Below are 15934 nucleotides of genomic sequence, written 5' to 3'. Positions count from 1 at the left end.
GCACAGTTTGCAGGGATTAAGTGGGAATTGTGTCCCTGAAGGCCCCTTGCATCAGGATCCCTGTGGTCAGGCAGCCCTGGGTGTCTGGTGAGTCCTCTAAACAGTGGGCAAAGACCCTAAATTTTAATATTATGTGAGACAAACAAATTGCAACTTAGATACTGGAAGTTTCTCTGTTTAAACAAAAATGATTCTGTCTTGTTAATTTATTTATTCTTTTTCCAAAGTTTAATAATACCTAGAAGAAATACAATGGCTGTCCCAATCATCATGCCTTGAAATGCTTTCAGGATGAGATACTACAGAAAGTCTTGTGGTAGTAATAGAATATTTTTAGAAGCCAGAAAAATATTTGAAAGGTAAATGAGGATGATTCTGTGTGTTTGTTTATTTAATGAAGAACATATCTAAGAAAAACTCACCTTTAAAAAACTGTTATGATGTACCAATTTAGTGGGTAGCTAAGCTTCAGCCAATTTCTTTCAATTCTGAAACTTTCAAGCATGCACTATGTGGCAGAAATTCCTACCTGTCTTGGCACCTGTTGTTCAACTATTTCAAGTGGCATCTCTCATTGATTTTTTTGTTTACAGCTTCAATAAAGGCAAGGCACTCTGAACCCCACTTGATTTTGAAGAATGCATGACATCTTGCTACAGTGGCATCTCCAGCATCAGAGATGTTTACTGTAAGCAGCACTATAAGCATCACTTGTTCACTATAAGATCAGAACAGTAGAAAACTGAGAATATTTGCAAACAACATTATGCTCTGGCTGAATACAATTTCAATGTGTATTTATAAATTCAAGTAACAATGACCTAAGTTAATTAGACCCTCATTCTCATCTACAATATACTGCACTTTTCCAAATATGGGCTTTTGTGGCTATTGTTTGAGCTAAGGCCAACCTTGGTCAACACAGGTTTGAATACCAACCAAAATATCACTGAATGCTCTGCTGATTCTGAGCAGCTACACCCTGCAGGTTCTTTCTGAAGATGTGATCTACTGGCCTGAGAACAATTCCATGAAGAAGGAGTGAGTCTGCTCTTGGCACCAGGAGGGTTTGGTGGCCACTGCAGTGAGCAGCACCCTCTCGTGGGAGCTGCCCTGCTCCTCCACTCCCAGTGATGCAATCATCCTTTTCATTGCAAACCTGGAGGCTGATTCCTCAACCATAGCATGTCTCATTTCCAAAATCCATTATGGTGCACCTGCAGATGTCAGTATAGCCTAAAAAATATATATATACACTATTAAAAAAGGCTCCTAATTAGTGAAGCCTAAGCCATTATTGCAAAGCTCATGACCTCACTCAAGACTTGGGGGTTCTGTAAGGGAAAAAGCTCCTACAGTAAGTGTCCATATGTTTCAGCCCAAAAAATCAAGACAACTGAAAGGAGACAAAAGGAGCAGAGGCTGGAGAAAGTGGCTTGCACAGCACAGGTAGGAGTGGGCTGGGCTCTCTAGTCTGTGAGAACAGGCTGTGGCTCTGGAAAGCACAGGCTTGACTTTGCTTAGTGGTGAAGAAGTTGTCCATCAGTGCACCTGGAATTTTTCTTTAGGCCATAGTTCTAAAAGAAACACATGCTGAAATAGTACTTCAGGACACATTTTTTGCTTTTAGAACGTATGCCCATCTGTTTTAGCCTGGGCTGCCAGCCCAGTACAACATTTACATATAAAATATGGGCATTTTGCATCATCTTTGGGTATTTGCAGGAGGTTTAAAGTGTGCCTTCGAGTGAGAAGCTGGAGCCTTTCTGACTTGGAGAAAAAGGCAATTATGGAGGTCAGATTTCCTGCTACATTCTGAATTTTTTAGAATAATAATGAAGATGGGATGGTTCTTATTTATTTGTCACTCATGAAGTTAATCCTCTGTGTTCAAGGACACTGTCTGTCTTGTGAGCTGATGTCTGTGTATCACAAGTTCAATCCCAGTAGGGGTTATTTGCTTGGACTTGGTGGTCCCCTCCAACTCAGGATATTCCATGATTCTGTGAACACAGCAGCCTTTCTGCTGCCAGGGAGGACAGAGCACTTGGCAGGAGGATTGTGGAGGCACTTGCTGCCTTTCTCCTGCAGGCTCTGGGGTGGGCAGAGCTGAGTTAGCTCTGTAATGTAAAGCTGTAGGTATTTGCATGATGATTTGGCAGCCAATCTGAGGTAACCTTCCTTGGAACTGAGCAGCAGATGAATGCCAAATAGCTTTCCTATAAGGGACTTCATGCTAAGCCTTTTAGGAGCCTGGCTTATGGCAAATACCATGGGGATATAACAGAGCAGCAAACAGCCTGTGCAAAGAGCTGGCACAGCTCAAGCGTGGTGTCTCTGCAGATTACTCAGAGGAAAAACAGAATATGTGGCTGAGCCCATGCCTGAGCATGTGAACAAGTCACTTTTCCTCTTCCTCCCAAAACCAAGGGGGATTTTTTGTTGGGGTTTTTTGTTTTTCTTGTTGTTTGAAGGTTGGAGGGCAGCAAAAACCAGTGTCAGCTAGTGCCTCAAAGCTGCCAGCAGCCTGCACACCAGCACATGGCCTTTGTGCCCCTGGAAATTAGTGCAGGGGTGTCTGGTAAAGGTTTGCCTCCTACATTGACTACCTCCCATGCCAATTATCTGGTTGTGGCTAAATAGGACCATGAAAATGTGTGACTAACCAATGCCTGCATGTCCTATACATAGGGCTTTGTGTCATGGGGCCCAGAATGAGTTCACCTGAGGCTTTTTCCAGGATGGACTTTGCAAGTACTTGGTTAGGGTCTAAAATTATGCCAGATGTCTAGCCAGGTGCAGACACAGAACAAATGGACCCACATTCTATAGTCTAGAATAAGAGTCCAGGAGAAGAGAACATGGGTGTGATTTCTCAGCCAGATGTGTGCCCGTGGTGTGATGCCCTGGCAGAGGCATGCCCAGGGAGGAGCAGGGCTCCCAGGTGTGGGTGCTGTGCTGGCAGCCTGCACTGCACCACCACCTACCCCAGCCTAGTGGAGCTCCTGCCTGTTAGTTGATTCATTTATCTCCTTGTTCTGTATGTTTTAATCCAATAAACCAGTATATGCAGGAGCCAAGTACAGCAGAGGAATGAAACAAAAGCTGTTTATTCTACCCAAAACACAAGCAGGTTAAAGCTGATAGCACAAGAGTAAACAACCAGTTTCTTTGGCTCTGAGAGTTTGCCCTAAGCCAAACAGAGTTAACAGAAGTCTTCCAAAACTGAGATTGTTTTCTGCTTTGGTCATCACTTGTTAGGATAGGACAGAGAGAAAAACTTTGCTGTCCATGCTGCTAACCTATCTCCTCTGATGTGGGAGGATACCAGCTCCTGCTACCCTCAGACTGAGTTGAAAAATAAAGAAAGATTGGAGAAATTAGAAAAGGACTGAGCATGACTTGTCTTGCTTGTCTAGTCTTGACCTAATTCAGATCTCCTGGATTTGTATATAAATAATATTGAGGTATATAATATATACCTCAATCAGGATGCAGTTCAAGCCTTAGGTCTAAAGAGTAAAGCAACCCCTTTTTACTCTTCCAGGACCCATTGAATCACCAAACTGGTCTTCTCTAGAGTTTCTGAGGTTGAAACACCAGCTGCATGATGCTCTAAATGTGTCCTTTTCCCTCCCTGAGCCCCAGTGAAGCAGCCAGGGCTGCACCTGCAACAGAAGCAGCAGCTTTTCAGGATCCATCTCAGATTTATCCCTTAGGATAAGCTGTGTCTGATTTGCTCAGTGGTGGTGGTGGACAGTAGCACATGCTGAGAGGAGGAATGGGGCAGATCTGTCTATACTGTAAGTGCTCCTGATTAATTTCTACCTGTTATTCTCTGTATTTAGAATCTTCCTTTATGCCCTTAGTAAATTTCAATTAAGTGACACACCCTGAAATAACCTTTTTCTTGCCAAGCAACATAATTTAATGAACAGCAATGGTGCTTAAAGGTCAAGCTTTGCTGGAAATGCAACAAATTAAAGGCAAAATGGTGCTAAGCTGTGTGGCCTTGTATTCCTAGGAAGGCTGTGTGATGCTGAGCTGCCTCACTCCATCTGCTCTCTGGTGGCTCAGGTCCTGCCTGAAGCTCTGGCAATTTTAGATTCTACAGCTTTTGCAGGAAAAACCTTCAACCAGCAGCCTTGCAGGCAGGTGAGTGAGAGTCCCAGTGGAGCACTTCCCAGCATGGGAAAAATGCACCAAGGGGAAAGTTCTTACTGCAGAGCTTCCCTCCTATTAGGTTTTCAAATAACAGATGTTTCCCTCTGACATTTCATAAAAACTTCTCTGTGAGGTTTTCATTGCTTTCCAGACACTTTCCAGCTAAAAGAAACTTATAAAATTGCCTACTGTTTAACACCTGTTCAATATCAAGGTGAGTGGAAACTCCCGAAGCCTGTGCTAGAGCTGAAGGGCCACTCTCTAAACGTGTCACTTCCAGTTTCAGCTCCTGCTGTACTGTGAACCAGGACATGGTATCTTTGATCTCAGAGGGATGTGGGGAGTGTAGAGATATGTGCAAATATGGAGACTTGCAGGAGTTTGCTGTAGTGACTATTCCAGCTGTGCCCATATGCACCTGCAGCAACAGCCAGAAATTCTGGAGAATTTTCATAGCAGGTAACTGTGGAGTAACTTTACTAAGTCTTGTCACTCAAAACATGTTTACATCTTGAATATATCAATTTAAATACCATGAATGAAATGGCCTCATTTCTTTAATGATATAAATATACACTGTGCTCACTTGAAGGTTTTTGGCACAGCAAGCCTGCAAGTTTGTGAGTTATGCTGCAGAGAACAGAAAAGCACCATGTTTTCAACAAAGTACACTACTGGCATAAGAGCAGAATGATGCTGTAATTGCTGTAGTCTGCTTTGTACTCCACTTGTGCTTATTGACCTTTCCCAGCTCCCTCTGGCTTCTATATTTCTCCTTCTTTGTAACCAGCTCTTGCCAATCGTGATCTCCTTCTATTGCTGCATCATAAGTACTAATTTCTAAGGCAAAACATCTCAAAGCCTTTCTTTGAAAACCTGTGCCTGAAGAGAATTTTTTTGCACCAAGACAGGTTCAACTCCAAAATGTAGAAGACTAAACTGTTCTTCAAACACCCCTTTTCTTTGGACGTGTTCCTTTTCTTTTGAAGATGTTGAATTCACAACCCTATTACACACACCCTCACTCCTGCCCAACACAATATTCCCTCCCAAGTGTGGGGTTTGTGTATGTGTGGTAGGCAGTTTGTAGTGTCAAATCATACTCAATGCAAATTTTCATGGATTTTGTATTGCCCTTAAGCTGACACTTAACTGTCTTCCTTTTATAAATCAGCTAACAAGTGAGAGGATGCTCTGTGGTGTTTCTTTAGTGAGCCATTCTTCAGACTCTTCAGGAACACCTGGAAGAAGCAACAAGACAGTATCAAAAGTCCCATGGCTCTCTGTATAAAATTTGTTATGCTGGGGTTTGTGCAAATTCACCCCATGACCAAATATGTCAGGAGACTGAAAAACACAGACTTAAAATCCATCCAGGATGTGCTGAGGTTCCCAGTGAGCTCCAGTCTGCCAGCACCAGTGACGTCTTGCCCAGCTGGGAGCTGAAAAACTTGATCTGCTACATACCTACTCCCAAGGCTCTTGGAGGATTCTCTGACAACCTGCCACATCTAGACACAGTAAGGTGAGCTAAGGATAGCTTAGGGTAAACTTCCACTTTTCTCTTCCCTTATTTGGACTCACAGTACAGTCTTAACTTTGTGAGAGGCTTTCTTTGTCTTGGCAGATTGCTGTGAACTGCACCATGCCGGGATGACATTTTAATATTAATCTCAGTGAAACACCAATTTAGGGCTTCATGTGTTTTCTGAGATGTTCCCAACATCTGTTAACAATTTGGTCATGAATGTTCATTTTTGCTTTGTCAAGGGGTACAGCCACTATTCCAGTAGTCAATAGAATTGTGATAGGAAGGGAGGAGGCTGGAGACTCATTGCCTGCCAGCTGCTAAAGAAGCAGTGGCAGAATGGGTTTTATTCACTTCTGCTCCTGCTTCTTCACAAGAACCTAAAACCTAAGTGCTCAAAACATTTTAGGTAGTGGAAGGCTTCCTCTGAAAGTGAGAAAACACTTTTTCACTGTGAAGGTGGCCAAACACTGGCACAGGGTGCCCAGGAGTGGGGTGGAGTCTCCATCACTGGAGATATTTAAAAGACATTTGGACATGGTCCTAGGCAGCCTCCTCTAGGTGTCCCAGACTGACCTCCAGAAGTCCCCTCATCCTTATCTCTACAGTGACTGTGGTTCTGAGTGATTCCATCAGGGCAAAGATCCAGAGAGCCTACAGCCATGGATGACAGGAGTGGTGGCACTGGCTGCCCATTTGTACCACAAGGCTCCTGCAGTTCTGCTGTGGCTTTTCAGCAACCTGCTGCTGGAGTTCCAGCCCTGGCAGGAAAACCCTTGCTGGCCACTAATGTGGCTGGCATTCCAGGGCAGCTCGAGTTACATGTGCCAGACCAGGGTCAGACACAGGGCGGACGCTCAGGAATGTCCCTCTGGGACTCTGTTTTGGTGCAGCCTGTAATTTTTTGTTCCTTTCTAATTTTTTAACGTGAAGAAGCAAACATGGAAAATCTTGTTTCAATGCCCAGTTTACTGTAAAAGATCAGGAATATCAAGGCTCTGTAGCTGTAGTTGTTTGGAGAGTTGCTAACAGCCTGGAGGAATGTATGCAGGGTTAGAGGTTTGCTTGCCTCCTCTTTAAAGCTTTTCCTTCTGCTCATAGCTGGAATTAAATAAAGAAAAATAGCAAAGGAGCTTTATTAACAAGAAGCACTACAGGGTTTTTTTCCTTTGTAGACTTTCTATAAGAAGGTTTTTGTCAGTTGTATGACACTTCTCCTTGTGGCTCACGGGCAATCCTTCACCTGGCCCTGGTGGCCCCTCTGGTCTCCTCACACCTGGAGACTGTGGCTCCACCATCCACTCCCACTCTGTGTGCACGGGCCTGGCAGTTCAGACAGTGGCTTTGGCAGAGTTTTGTACCTTCTGAGCCCCTGTTTCATGCCAGTTTCTGCAGCAGCCATGGTCTCAGTGAGCTCTAGGAACAGCACAGTTCTTATGTCACATCATACATGTGAGCTGCACTCAGCCCATGCAATCCTCCATCCTCCCATCACCAGGGCATGAGCTGCAGGGTGGAGTCTGGGGGTTTTTTACCAAGTTCCCTTATCTGCAGAAAAATTTCCTGAGTTGTTCTCTCATCATGCCCTGAAGATGCATTTTTTCTTGGTGTGGGTATCTCTGTCTTAATTTACTTTTTTATTGCCCTGTTATTTTTTCCTCCTTTCTTCACTTTTACGAAGGTTTTTGCTGAGCCTGGTTTCCAGGCAGCTCGAGGGGAGAAACTCCTGCAGATGCTGTCTCTCACCCTTTCAGCATTCCCACCCTGAGCTCTAGCCTGATGGGCTTATCTCCTTTCTACCCTGTGGCCTGGCAATATAATATAGACAATTCCTGAGCCCAGCCAAGATGATCTTATGCCAATTGCACAAGCTTTTTCTATAAAGACATCATCTTGCTCTTTTAAGCAACTCTGCTATTTGAGCTAGTGTGTAAATCTTGGCAATGCAGTGCAGAGTAATTAATTAAACAATTCTTTTGACAAACAATAAAAATGTACCTTTGACATTTTTGGCTATTTGAACATGTTTCTTGTAAAAGCTTTATTTTGCATACTTTAAATACAGAAAATATTAATTTCTCCTATGTCTCCTTGACAGTGGAAATCTTCATCTTGTTTGTCTGCACAGTTTCAAGTAGAGTCATTGAGCCAAGAAATTAATTAAAGGGACCTCTAAAATTAAGGTTTCTGAAATAACTTTAATTTGGTCCTTTGCCCCCCAGTGTTTGTGTGCCCCACAAGGGGAGGTGTGGAAAGCTCATCTGGCATCTCATGGCCTCTCAGTGGGAGCAGGTTCAGTGCAAAGATATTTTAGCTGGCAAACTCAAGCTGGAATTTATTGCCCATGTGCAGTCTGAAAGCTTTCACAGACTCAAAAACTGGCCAAATTTGGCCAAGCTGCATGGAAATGACAAAATCCCATCGCTACCATGAGACCTTTCAGCAAGTTCCTAGATTTCTGCCTTGAACAATAGATGTGTTAATGCACCCCAGAGAAGCTCTGTCACCTCAGGGTGTTCCCCTGAGCTCCTTCTGAGGTTTCTCTGTGAGAGTGACTCTCAAATGTTACAAAACAAAGTAGAAATCCCACACAGCAAACCTTGACAAATTTTTCTGCTTTTGATGAGTTTATAACCCACTGGAAAATGGTCTTGTACTAAAGAACTTTGGACTGCCTACAGTGGTCATAATTATAAATGCTGAAATGCCTTGGGAAAGGGGTAGAGGAAGGTGAGTGATTCTTGCTGAATGATGGGAAACAAAACACAAAGTGAGGAAATAGAAATGGAAGGAGATAGAGAAGAGAGAGAATTACTTAAAGGATCTAGAAGTAAAGGCAAGTTGCAGACTTTACAATGTAGGAGAAAACCCCAAGAGTGTGTCAATGGCTGAGGATGCCAACAGATGGGATGAGACACCCCTAAGCACCTTGTCTGTTCGTGTCCTGCTCCCAGGTCATGGAAAGTCACAGTTAGTGCCAGGTACTGTGACTTTAGCAGCATTTACTTCCTCTGGTGCAAAGCTTTGTTAAAGTCCTGTGTGTAAGCAGAAGCTGCTTTCAACCTTCTAACTGGAGAGCTGCTCTTTGGCCCAAGCTGGATTCTTCCTCTGTGAGGGTGAGCTGGGTTGCTGAGAAGATGCTCTGTGGATGTGGCTTGGACACACTCCATAAGCATGGCCTGTTCCTCTGGCACACTCCTTTTTCTTCTTTGCTCCCTTGGCTTATCATATCCTTATCATATCCACACAGGTCTCATTTCCTCTTCTTCCCCTCCCTGCAAGCTGCTATTATTTCAGTGTGTCAGCAAATAGCCATGTGAGCACTGGTGGAAGATGGTGATGCAGTGCTGACTGGAGCAGAGGGAGCTACACAAACAGAATATTTTCTGCCTGAAAGAGTCTGACCAGCACCAGTGAAGCCAATGCTTGTCCCTGTTCCACACAGAAAACTCCTCTGCTTGGCTCTGTGAGGGTCTGGGTGACCTCTATTAGGGATTAAGAAGAGGACCAGGAGCTGATGGCAGCTGCAGGGAGAGGCAGTGTGAGCCTCAGGTGATCCTTTTGGTACATGGTGCAGCATCTAACTGAGATGCTTCCCTTGTGAACCACTTCATAGTGCTGATATGTGCTGACTCTCAGAGCTGAGGCTCTACCTTATTTCAAGCTGCTCTACTCTCTTAGGCTGCCTTTCAAATATCTTTCCTGCAAAGATGAAAGATGCTAAGAAGTAGATCCTACAGCTGCCTCTCAGATTCACTCTCTCTTATGTACTAATCCAATAACATAAAATGATAGACAACAGTTTTCAAGAGATGTCATATGACATGTTCATTTTAAAACAAACAAAAACCAGTCCAGTTTCCAAAATAAAACGATTGTAACTCACAGCATCTCTGTCTCCAGTACCAGAAGGCCTAACTTTGGAGGAGATTTAAGACCAGTGTTTAAATGCAAAGGGTTTAGAGGCGCAAAATGTAGATCCAGACTGCATGGCCACTTGGACTTGGAGTCCAGGCTTGGGAGGGATGGAAATCTCAGAAATGGGCAGCTGCACAGACTTCGTGAGCATGAAGATGCTTTTCTTGCTTTTTGACTTTTGAAGCCTATAAAGTATACAAGAATTTTTAAATGGTGCTTTGTAGTCAACACACCACTTTATCAGCTAATCAGTTGGGATGAGTGGTGATTGTTTATGACCTTAATGAACCTGTACCTCAAGATAGGAGGACTGCATGTGAGGTTTAATTAAGATTTGGAGAGGACTTTTCTGGTCCCACCCACCCCCAAGCTGCAGGCACTGGAGGGAGGTTGAGGCTTCACAGCTGAGCACAGATGGTGGAGGTGCAGAGGATAGCACCCATCTGGGAGTAGCAGCAGCAGCAGCAACACACTCAAAATCATCCCTATGGGGCTGTAAAAGTGTTAACATCAGCACCAAGGCTGTGGACAAGGTAGCCAGTCCAACACAAACCTTTTGGCACCAGCCAAGGGCAACTTCTATAAAGGAAGGTATTGTCTGCACACTGCTTTTATGTACTTACACATCATCATGTGCCAAGAAGAAAGGGGAGAATTTTTAAACCATTCTCTACTTTCTGTGTTTGCTCTGGGAATAGATAAATATTTCACATTAACTGTGTTAGTCTGCCAATTTCTGTCGTGAGAGCGCCATCTCCGAGTGGCAGAGCCTGTGAATTATGGTGGCAAACGCTGTATTGCTTTGACCTTTCGAAATGTCTCCAGCATGACTGGCTGCCTGCCGTCCCCTTCCCCCAGAGGTCAGGCAGGTTGTAAATATAGGCGAAATGGAATGGCCAGATAATCAAATTGAACCCATTTCACTGCAGTGCGGTGCAATCACAGCACAGAGAAATTCCATCAGCGTCCGAGGCTGCGTGGAGAGCCACGGGAATCGCTTTGTAACTGTCCACACAGCCCAGGGCAGGCTCCTCCTCTGCCACACTGTGGGCTCTGCATCTTCAAGCCTCCTTTAGTGAAGAAAAAAAGAAATCCCAAAGCCACATAAAAAAAGGGTAAGGAATAGGCTGACATTTAAAAAAACACATCATCTGAAAAAAATTACCTTGACATATAGGATGATTGATAAGTTATATTTGCCTTGTTGGTTGGCTGCTTTTTTCCTTTTCTTTTAAAGACTCTAAAATGATTCCTCTGCTCCACAGCAGATAACAGAATTGCTTGCTGCATCACCTGAGTATGCCTTCTTCAAAGAACAAATACTTTAGTCATTATATTAGCTACAGCATTGAAGTAGAGCGCATAAGCAGCGATACAAAGAGCACCATAACTCTTGTTATTCATGAGGATGGAATTTAGGAGCAATGTCCCTTGACCAAGCAGGACAAAATCCTGGAAGTTGAAATCTGTATAGATATTTTTTTGGTAGTAGGAGCCAAGCACAGCACTTTGCTTCTGTTTCTTGCGAGCCCAGAGATGTTAGCAGTGGGGTAGCAGAGCATAATTGATGTTTACTTACAATCAGCATCTTTCTGTGCCAGCAATCATGGCAGACTGAAACTAAGCAGGGGAACCAGAAACCCTGCTGCTTTCAGCTGTCTGGAACAATAATTACACAGTGCCACAGCACCTCTGGGAGTCTGGCACCATTTATCCTCCCTGACTCTGGCGTTGGTTACCTGCCACAGAGCAATCCCCAAAGCAACCAATCCTCAACATCATTTTCATACAAAAGGTGGAGAGAATGATAATGGCTATGCTATTGCTCTGCCTTCAGAAACTCAGGCTGATGGCTTAATTGAGGTTAAAATAAGCTCCAATCAGAGAGGTAAAAACTTAACAGGGCTACTTAATCTTATATAAATACAAGAGAGATACAAGTGCATGAGGAGAGAATAATAACTGACTCTGGTGAGGTTTCTATGGAGAATAATCATTAGCCAAGCAGTGAACAGATTGGACTGGGAACAGGCTATTTAGCATTCATGCCCTGGTGGTAAAGGCTTTGAGCTGGAGCCTAATTTGAATTTTAGGGTTGGGTTTAAAAAGAAAAGAAAAGAAAAAAAAAAAACCACCCTGTCTGGAGCAAAGAGCATCAACCTAATTTTTGCCCTAGACTGTGCCAAAGAAATTTGACTGACTTTACCCTGTCACCTAAGTGCAGATTGCCTAAGACAAGAGAGAAGCAATTGCAGGGCACGAAGGCATTCCGTTGTCTCTGGAGCAGGGATTGCCCTGCCCAGGGCAGTGTCCTCAGCCCTGGCTGTACCTCCCCCCTCTCCCATCCTCTTTGTAAGGCTGAGCTGCAGCCCAGCCCTTCAGCAGCAGTGCTGGGAATGCTACCAGAAAAAAAGAAATGGAAAGACAGTTTGTTTTCTGCTTTCCATTTTCATTCTCAGAAATAACTCCCTCTTTAAAGCTTGGAATTAAAATACATATTTTTCACAAATCAGTGGAAAGGTTTGGCAAAATTCAGATGTTTTCATTTTTTCAGGCTTGCAGGTTGTTGCTTATCTGTTTTGTTAGGTTAAATTAGATGTTAGATTTCAGAAGTATTTGCAAACACTTCTTTCATGCAATGGCCCTTCAAATAGGAGCTATAATTTCAATCCTTTTCTGCTCTGTTTGATTTAGTTTTGTTTGTTTCTTTTTTACCAGCTGCTTGCAAGAGTGGTTTCTGTTACAGTTACTTTCTTTTAAACAGACTATGTGAAAAAAATGCAATAACTAGCTGGAGATGTGCACATCCTGCCAAAGTACAGTTTTTGGGCTCTGCTTTCCTTAGGTTGTATCTGAGAGATGAAGTGATGTCTTTCCCAAGCAGCAGCTCAGCTGACACAGTCCCATAGCAGCTGCAGCTCGATCTGGCCTCTAGATCTGTAGCTGGAGACAGATGGAGTTAGAAGAATATATGATGCTGCTGATTTCAGAGCTTATTTATTTTAATGTAACTCGAGATCCAGGCTCTCCTGTTACTTTTTACTTAGTATTTAGTAAAGCATATCTTGTTATTATGAAATTTCAAGAACCTGTTGTGATAGAATCTGTGGTTTGCTAACGGATTCTTCTGTGTACTTACTAGCTTTGATTATACCTCCCCATTTTCCTGATCTTAGCTGGGAGTCCTTCAGCTTATGCCCATCAAGAGATAAAAATAAACTGTAGGTTGCAGCTCAGTGAAGCTGGATGCTCCATTACTGTTGCAAAGTACAAGAGTCCTCAGGAAAGCAATGAAAAATTACCCCTCTCCAGGCAGTGAAAAATGTCAGGAGCCTCATGGTCTCTGAGGCCTCAGCAGAGAATAATTATGCTGTGAACAGATTGCTCTGTGCTTAAAGGGAAGGCTGTGAGACCCCTTTAAAAGGAGATCAGAGCCCTCACATGGCACTTTTTGGGAGAAAGCAAGCAAGGATAAAAAAACCATATTCCCAGAGTGGCTGCCTTCGTTGAGGTGAGTGGTCCTGTGCCTTCCAGGACTACTTACAACCAAGAAAATAAAGCATAAATATGATCCAACAGATAATTGGGTGGGTATTTTTAACAAACTGAGCTGTGACCTTCATTCTACTGGTAACCGACCACTGGACAGTAAGACAAAGAGGAGTGTGAGGTCTCAGGCAAGGAGAGAACTTGGGCTGGAAATTTTCCTGGAGTACCCACTTGTGCTTGTAAGCATTGCCTGTCCTCTGCAGGGAACTCTTCAGCCAGAGGACCCAGCCCACCCTGCCCGGGCTGTGCCTCCTGGTAAGGGCAACACAGAACTTTGTCCTGGGTGTTGTGCCTGGAGCTGGGGCCCTCCTGCCCACAGAGAGCTGCTCCAGTGTCCAATTCAAGGAGCAGGATGAGAAGAGGGAATTTTTTGCAGCCTGGTGGCATCCATAAGTGTGCTCAGCAGAGGAGATGTAATGAGGATGATGACCAAGACCAAGGATGACTAGCATGATCAGGTCAAGACAATTCTGAAGCAATTTGTGCTTAATGGGTAACAGGGGCCAGAATTTGTTAGATATTTCACCTGCCTAGGAAAGGGTCTGACAGAGCCAAGTTCATTATCCTGGGCAAAGGTGACCGTGCTGTTCTGCCAGATTGAACAGGAGCAGGGTTAAGGCTGCAAAAAGAGGACTAGAATAGTCCTAATTGTGTCTTCCCCCTCTTTTCAGTGCTTTAATTATAAAATGTGTTTGTGCAAGGCTGTGAGATGCTGCTGGGCAGCTTGGTGGGGAGCAGAGCTTTGGGGGCAGGCAGCAACTTTGTCCAGGGTTTGTTTGCAGGGCAGGTGGGAGGGGGCCCAGATGGTGGGATCAAAGGAACAGTAACTCACTCACTTTGACTGCACCATCTGCTCTGCCCTGGGTTATAATTCCCAGCTCTTTCAACTTCACCCAGGATTTTGTGACTTGTTTGGGGATCACTTTGTGTGAATAAAAAGGGAAATGGAGGCTTAGCTTTGCAGACCTTGAATTTCTGTCAGGAAAGGGATTGGCAATATCTTCCACACAGCAATGCACTGTGGGGAAAGCATTACTAGACCCCAAACTACAACTGAATGGCTTTACAGGGTTTAAATTAAAGGCTTTTCATGGGTTTCTCTAAATGACAGGAAGTTCAGCTTTACCATGTCTTTTTCTGGTGTTGCAGGCATAGTGCTGATCACCAGCTCATGTAAAACAGTAATAAATAGCTCCACTGTTTGTTCTTTTAATTTGTCAGCCAAATCTGCTAGAGTAAGCCAAATGTGCAAGTATCTTATTTTTATTTTAATCTTGGTTCTGAATGTTCAGAGTCTTAATTTTTTATACACAATTACAAGATGTGAAGACCCGTTACAAAGTTAAATAGTTCATAGTCACAACAAGCTTTGTCTTCAAAACAATAATAAGTGAGATGTGTTTGGTGTTTCTGTGTCCAAAATCTCTTCCAGCTGCTACAAGGTACCTAACAGCATGGCCTTTCAATGTTGACTTTCATGCCATGAGCAGAAGGGTAATTCCAACTTTTCTGTGTCTGTCCAGTGCACAGCTGGAGGAGCAGCTCTTGCCCAGATGTCCTGACTCAAGGAAGCTGCAGAGCAGGGCAGGACAGCTTGGCATGGTTACCACTGTGTTAGACACAGAGGGAAGGACTCTGACAAGAGGAGGGAGGGGGGGCCCCAGGTCTTCCCCATGTTGTGGCCCTGATTCTGTCCAGGATGTTTGCAAGGCTTTGTGAGGTGTTCTGGGGAGAAAAGCAGCAGCCCTGGCACAAGCTGCTCTTGGTGACAGCCCCTGAAAGCCATTTTTCTTCTTCTTCTTCCCTCTCTGAAGTCTGTTTTTGGGGGGCAATGCAGTCTCTTTGCAGTGACCTGGTGACAGTGCTGCTTCAGGCTCCCTCACCCATGAAGCAGCACTTTGTACCTGAGCTCTGCCCCCTGGCACTTCAGAAAAGCTTTTGCTCACAAGGATAACAAGAGTTGCAGTGACCTACCTGAGTGTTGACATCACCCAAACTTGTTGTTCTGGAAAGGAGTCAGAGTAAACAGCTCCTCTGCCTAGACCCATGATGGTTTTCACTTTCCTCCCTGATAATTAATGCCAGTTCTCCTTGCCAACACTTCTGAGTAGTTGTGTAAATTGTGGAGCACTTTGATATATCAGCTGTTAATGTCAGCTTTTGCTCCTCCCAAGGAAATGTCCCTGCAGATGTCAAGCACAGTGATTTGCACACCAGGGCTGTGAGTGCTGCCATGGGTGATGAGACAGGTTTGCTCAACTGAGCAGTATCCCTTTAAGACAAAAACAGGAAAGAATCCTTTGGGAAGAAGGTTTTCATTTGATGTAGACCATGAATGGCCAAGTAGGAGTAAGGAAGCTGATGGCTAAACAGGAGGCTACTGCCAATTCCATTCATAGACTCTCTAAAACCCTAGAGGATGGCTGCAGTGATGATGTCTGGCCTGCAACATGCCTTAGATCACAACCTAGCAAATGAGAAAGGCAGCAGGAAGGAAGGAAAGGCTCCAGTCCCCAGCCTCAGCCTTGTAAAAGGGCAGCACTTCTGCCCTCTGAGACTGATCCTGGCAGAGTGGAATTTGCTGTGCCACCACCAGCAGCACTCAACATTTTGTTGTTCTGCATCCTGCCCTCACGTGCTCAAGCTTTCTTTTCATCTCAGGGATGCAAAGAAAGCCCAGAACACATTAGGACAACCACCTGGGGTGTTAGTTATGATTTTTAAAAGCTAATGATGCCGCCCACTGTTCAATGTTTATAATAAACTGTCCTCTCT

This window comes from Erithacus rubecula, assembly GCF_903797595.1.
Source record: "Erithacus rubecula genome assembly, chromosome: 3".
Taxonomy (NCBI): Eukaryota; Metazoa; Chordata; class Aves; order Passeriformes; family Muscicapidae; genus Erithacus; species Erithacus rubecula.
The sequence above is the reverse complement of the archived record's forward strand: the minus strand, read 5'-3'. Positions refer to the sequence as shown.